The sequence below is a fragment of the Microcebus murinus genome, chromosome 2 (assembly GCF_040939455.1).
Source record: "Microcebus murinus isolate Inina chromosome 2, M.murinus_Inina_mat1.0, whole genome shotgun sequence".
In the NCBI taxonomy this organism is placed as follows: Eukaryota; Metazoa; Chordata; class Mammalia; order Primates; family Cheirogaleidae; genus Microcebus; species Microcebus murinus.
In genome coordinates this window covers 68,461,191-68,467,190 of record NC_134105.1, presented here as the reverse complement: position 1 = coordinate 68,467,190, position 6,000 = coordinate 68,461,191, and the positions used below count along the sequence as shown (strand labels likewise).

General features: G+C 49.4%; 1 protein-coding gene across 2 annotated transcripts in view; it reads left to right on the top strand.

The window, feature by feature from the left end:
• Window positions 1–235: 235 nt before the first annotated feature.
• Window positions 236–6,000, top strand: part of DDAH1 (dimethylarginine dimethylaminohydrolase 1) — a 230,125-nt gene continuing 224,360 nt past the window's right edge. For both annotated transcript variants that reach the window (XM_075999706.1, XM_075999705.1), the window contains exon 1: window positions 236–497. The gene's annotated coding sequence lies outside the window, so the exon portion shown is untranslated. The remainder of the gene's footprint in view (window positions 498–6,000) is intronic.

The window sequence follows — 6,000 nt, the reverse complement described above, 5'->3', positions numbered from 1 at the left end:
TGGGGGCTGGGGGTGGGGAATGGCAAAGAGATCCAGTCTGCCTCACAGCGTTCAAACGCGCCATTCCAGAGATTCCTTTAAAAATCACATTAAAGTTTTCTAACAAGGGTGTGTGGGTTTGTTTCTGGACTTCAACTGGGGAATCTTGGAGGATGAGTTAGCCCCAGAGGAGAAACTTAGAGAACCTCACCATCAGCTGCCCATTTAAAGCAGGGGGTGTGTTGGGAGAGGGGGGTGGGAAGCTGCAGCAACAGGGCCAGGAGGTGGGGGAACCGGGGAGACTGGAGTAACCTTATGAGCACAGCCTTTCCATATACCATGTCCTGGTGCGCCTGCTAGTAAGCGACATCAGGCTAATGGAACAGCGGCTCCTCACGTCCCGTCCAAGGACGGTCCAGAAACCCCAGACGTCCTGTCGCCTTCTCGCCTCCTCTGCTGAGAGCTGCAGACCAGTTCACGTTGACCGACAGGAGGGGGAAATGTGCACATGTTGATGGGTAAGTGTTGCTTCGAGTGCTCATTCTGCATGGCTCTTTTGCTTGTTTTCTCCCCACCCCACCATACGGGTGCCCCGGGAGGGAATAACGGGCTGCCTTGTTTTCTTGGGCAGCAAGCCACGGAGAAGGGGCTGCTTGTCTTCTGCAGCTCCTGGCTTCCGGCTGAGCAGTGGGGACGTCTCTCACCGCCGCTGCCAGAGAATTTTGGGTTACCTGAAGAAGGGTTCACTGTCTGGCAGCAACTGAGAATAATAATCACAAACCCTGTGACTCTGATTCCTAGCCCTAGACCTAAAGGTTCCTAAGCTAGCGTGCATCAGAATCACCTGGAAGGCTGGTTAAAAGACTGATTGCTGGGCCCCTCCTCAGGGTTTCTCATTACATTTCTATAAAGACCGTAGGTGATGGGGATGCTCTTGGTCCGAGATCACACCCTGAGAGCCACTGCCCTGGACGACAGGAGTGCCTGGTAATCGCTGAGAGGGAGAGAGAGTGTGTGTGTCCTCATAGACAGATACTCGCCTGCACACCCAGTCTCACAACTCCACTTTTTACAGCCACCTTAATGAACAGAGCAATTTATGGTGTTTGCAAAAGGCCAGCTTTAAGTTGGCGCCCCCGCGCCATCCCATTTCTCTCCTCCACCCTTTGCCCACCCCCACCCCCTTGGCGTGATCGCCAGAACTGCCAGGGGAAGCGGGATTATGGTGGCGGCGGCGGGAACTGAGTGGAAGACGCGCGGGGAGGGCCTCAGTGGGCCCCAGACCCCTGCGGCGGCAGCGAGCAGGGGGCGCACAGCGGAGGGCCCAGGGCCGGAGGCACCCCAAGGCGCCCGGCCGCCCGCCGCCGCCGCCCCCTGCCGGCCGGCCGGCCCGCGCGCCCGCAGTCACCGCGGTTGCCAGGACTCGAGGTTTCCGGCGGCGCGCGGCGCAGGACGTTTCCAGCCGCGGCCCATATTTGGTGAAAGTCTTTCAAGACTCCGTCATCCAGCTCCGGGGGGCGGCGGCGACAGCGGCCCTGGGAGCGGGCTGGGCAACCGCGCGGCCGCCGCGTTCCTGAAAAGTTCGCCGCCGTCGCCCGCGCCCGGCTTCGGCCGCGAGGGCCCCCGGGCGTTGCGGGAGCGCGGGCTCGCTGGCGGCGGGGGGACGACGGCGGGGGGGACGGAGGCAGCCCAGCCCCAACCCTCACCCCTCTGGGGACTGAAGTCCGCCCCGCGCTGCGTGGGAGGCTGGCGCGGAGGGCGCCGCGGCGCGATTGTGTCACTTTTCCCGTCCACCCCACTGTTGACTCGTCCTCCCAGCGGGGCAGCGAGTGGCCGCGCCGCGCCAGACTTGGCGGGTACGCCCCGGCGCGCGGTGTGCGGGTGTGTGTCGGAGGACGGCGTTTGCTTAGACACTGAGCGCACCCAAGAGCAGGGACACGGAGTTGACTCTAGTGGGTCCCATCATCCCCAGAAGGGACACATGCTAGAGCTGGCTCTCGCTTTTTCCTGGTCTCCCATAACTGCCTCTCTTCCTCTCTGAGAAGTTCCGCGTGTTGGGGGAGACCTGGGAAGGAAGGCCTGGCTCTGCCATCCACTAGGCTGGAGGCTTGGGGAAGATGCTCATCCTCCCTGGACCTTGTATCCATCCTTCCTCCATAAATTGGGAAAGGGGCAGCAGGAGACAAAACCAGAGGAGCTCCTTTTAGGACTACATCTCATGGCACCCCCTCCTAAGAATGACAGAAAGAACACTTACATAGGGCTCACTCTATGTTGAGCACCAATCGGAATGCCTGCTGTGTATTGATTGGTTTAATTCTCCAATGACCCATTGAGTTAGCTCCTCTTGTTAACATAATTTTCTATCTAAATGAAGAACTGGAGGCATAGAAAGTAAGTGACTGGCCACAGATCACTCACCTAGCAGATAGCAGAACTGGATTGGGACCCAGGCATCTTGGTTCAAACAGATCTTGCACTTAACCACTGTGCTCTGCTGGTGGCTCTTAACTCAGTCAGGACTTTCACCTCTCCTGGAACTTTACCTTTATTTAACTCTATCGCAACTACTAGATAGTCTAGGAGAAATGCATCAGATATAGTAAAAAGAGTTGATAAATTAACAGAAGCTGTGCTAATCCCTGAGAATTGTCTCATGTACTAGCTCTTAGGGAGGAGGACAGAAGAGGTGTTGCATTTTAACAGAAAAAGCCTTAATGCAAATAAGTTTATGGAGTGGACTTTAAGGTATGTTGGTAGGCTGGTAGGGAAGATATTTAGGACCTTTAGGATTCTTCTGACACCTCATAAACCATATAGATTAGGCAGTGCACTTCTGGAGTAAGGTTTGGTCTGGTGGGAACTGCATGTCACTGAGATGACGTTTTCAACATCATTTACTCGATGGTTTATCAGTCTGAGTGTTCCTTGTGGACCCAGTTTGCTTTTATCCTGCCCCCACCCCCAACTATATGTTATCAGTACAATTACCTATGTATTTGAGGACAAGTTGTTTATCTTCTCTGAACCCTAGACTTAGTCAGAGCTCACTATGTATCATGGCATGGTACTAGGAACTGGTGACATAAAGAAGAGGACTGTAACGTTGAACTTCCCCTGGAGGACTCTAAGGTCTGTTGCAGAAGTGGGTACATAAAAAACCATGTGAGGCTTTTGTCTTGACTTCCTGGTCTATAAGATAATGGGATGCTCCCACCTCAGAGACACACAACACACTCAAGTGCCTACAGGATTCAGCCAGGTAACACAATGCTGTGCGGGAGGATTAGTGTCGGCTGATATTGGGCCTTGGTGTTGAGAACCGTGAGGGCACTGGGGGCCACCTGTGGGGACTGGGTGGTTGCTAGGTGAATATGTAGGTTCAGTGTTTGCCTATTTTCTCATTTTGTAAAGAGATACCAGAGTTCTGGATTTTCATGTGAAGTCTTCAAATTTTTAAAACATTGGCAATAAGTAAAATGTTAAAATGCCATCTAGGCTAATCTAGGAGAACCAAAGTAGATGGTGTCTGTGGATGCCAGTTGTGATCTCCATCTGCTCCAGCACTCTGTGACTCCCAGCCACGCGTGAAATTTTAAGGAATAGCACCTTGGACTCCATTGCATTGTCAGGTTGACTACACTTTCATTTGTTTAAGAGTCAGGGCTGCCACTTAGCTCTGGGTTGTAGAAATTTATATCCTATCAACAAAATTGGAATTAGTGGCTTTTAAAATTTTTTCTACTTTATCCACTCCCCAAATACTATTCAGTCTCCCTCTTTCCTCTCCCCCTGAATTAATGTTGTAAGCAGCTGGCATTGCCTTGGCAGCACGATAGGGAACACTTTTTTAGGGCATCCGTATCCAATGGAAACTATATCTGTTTATTTCCTCCACCTGGCATCTGTCCACAGGAAGCCAGGCATTTCTAACTTCCTTACCTTACACAACTTCTTGTTTTGTGATAACGCAGAAACATCTCATTGGAAAGGACTAGAAGGCACCTCTCCCACCTCACCCCAAAATCTATCTTCTAGAGATGGTTGAGCAATATGAAACATAGTAATTATAAGTCATTATCAAATGAGTTGGCTCCAGATTCACAGAATCAAGAATTAACCTCTGCCTCTTGTGTTTTGTTTCTGGAGATAACCTGTCTTTTAAAACCACACGCAGCACAATCAGAAATTAGAAAGGATTTGATTTGGGCACAGTAGTTGGACACACAGATTCTGTAGTGAGATTAAAGCCATTTATTTGTGCCAGCTTTTGGCAGAACCCAGGGATTAAGTGTAAGGGAGGATTCGGGCAGTTGGGCTTATGTGAAATTAGACATAAGACATGTTTAATGCCCAGCACGATGCCTAGCACATAGTGAGTACTTAATAAATTCCAATGATTTCTACTGCAAAGCACCACCATTACCTTCACTTTTACTGCAATTAATATAGAATAAACCAGGCTTATTCTCTAGAGAGCATTCTCTATTCTTTAGGTTAGATGAACTCTAGTTATTTGATATATGGTATATAGATGATATGATTAAAAAGATCCATCTAACCTAGTATTCTGGCTGCACTGGGGCACCAGTGACCATCTAAGAAAATATTCAAATGGCCTTGCCTGTCATGGCATTGTGACTTTGCCTATAGGCTGTGATGAGCTATGTGAGGTTTTGGCTTGGTTTCCTCATCTACAAAATGACAGGATTGCCCAGCTCAGGGGTCATGCACTCAAGTGCCCACAGGGATCAGACAGGTAAAGCAGGCAAACCTGAGGATCGGTGCAGGCTGGTACCTGGCCTCAGTGTTGGAGAGCCATGGGATAATTGGGCCCATCTATGGGGGCTGGGTTTTGCCTACCATGGGTAGGCAGTTAGTACACATGATCTCATCTGATTTTTATAAACAACCCTGTAGGGTATTTTACTTACATTTAAAAGATGAAAAAATTGAGACTTAACTAGACATCAGGAACCAGTGCTAGGGCACAGAGCTGTTAAGGCAGCAGAGTATCTGTTTCCAAAGACATTCTTTTTAGAGTGAGCATGGTATTTGCCTTCCATGAAATCTGCCTTAGAGTTTAGGAACTTGCCTGCAACTTCTTGACTTCCCCTTAATGACGACTCTGAATCTGTCACTTAAATATTTTTCGAGGTATGGCTTCAGCTTATTTTTGTTTTCAATAATTGCGGACCCAAGTTTCTTCATGAGAGTCTGGTGGTGAATGAGTTAAACAATAAAAAAGGGTTCCCTGGGTAGCACCCTTGCCTGAGCTTGTTTCTGTTTCCTCTAGGGAGAAAAAAAAAAAAGAAAGAGATGTGTCAGAACAGAGGAGGAACTTCTCAGAGATTGAGAGATCCTTCTACTGTAACTTAGTCATCACTGTTGATTTTGTTACCTGAGGCGGGAGAGCTGCCACCTCCCACGACCTGCGCTTATCCTCACAGCACAGTTACTAAGCACAGAGCCCTCAGGCCACACCCCACCACACCCCATGTGCGCCTTAGCCAAGGTCCCCTGAGCCTTGGATGTGGGGTGGGTGGGGGTTCCCAAGTTTATGGCAATAAATAAAAAGCTTAGAGCAATTTGAGGCTAGTCCCAGGTATTTCTCTGAAATCATTTACCTCCTCTCCTGTGGTTAGGTTTTAGCTTTCAAAAGAAAAAAAAAAAAAAGAAGCCGTTTTTAAACAGTTAATTATAATAGAACAAAGACAATTTGTGTTCAATGCTTAAAATTTCTGAGGCATTGGGAAATGTTGTTGGGGAAATCACAGTGTAGAATATATACTAAGGCACTATAGACCCAGAAGATGGACGGTTCAGTTTAATCTAATAAACATGACATGTCTGGCAGGCTTCATGCTAGGCAGCAAAGAGGAATGATAGCTGGACTTTATGACAGTGGCTCTCACTGCCTGGGGAAGATGCAGATGCTTAGGCATAATACAGCATAGTGGACTGAAGCCCCAGAAGTGGCGCAGCCTAATTGCTTTGGGGGTGCAGACAAGGGATGTCTAA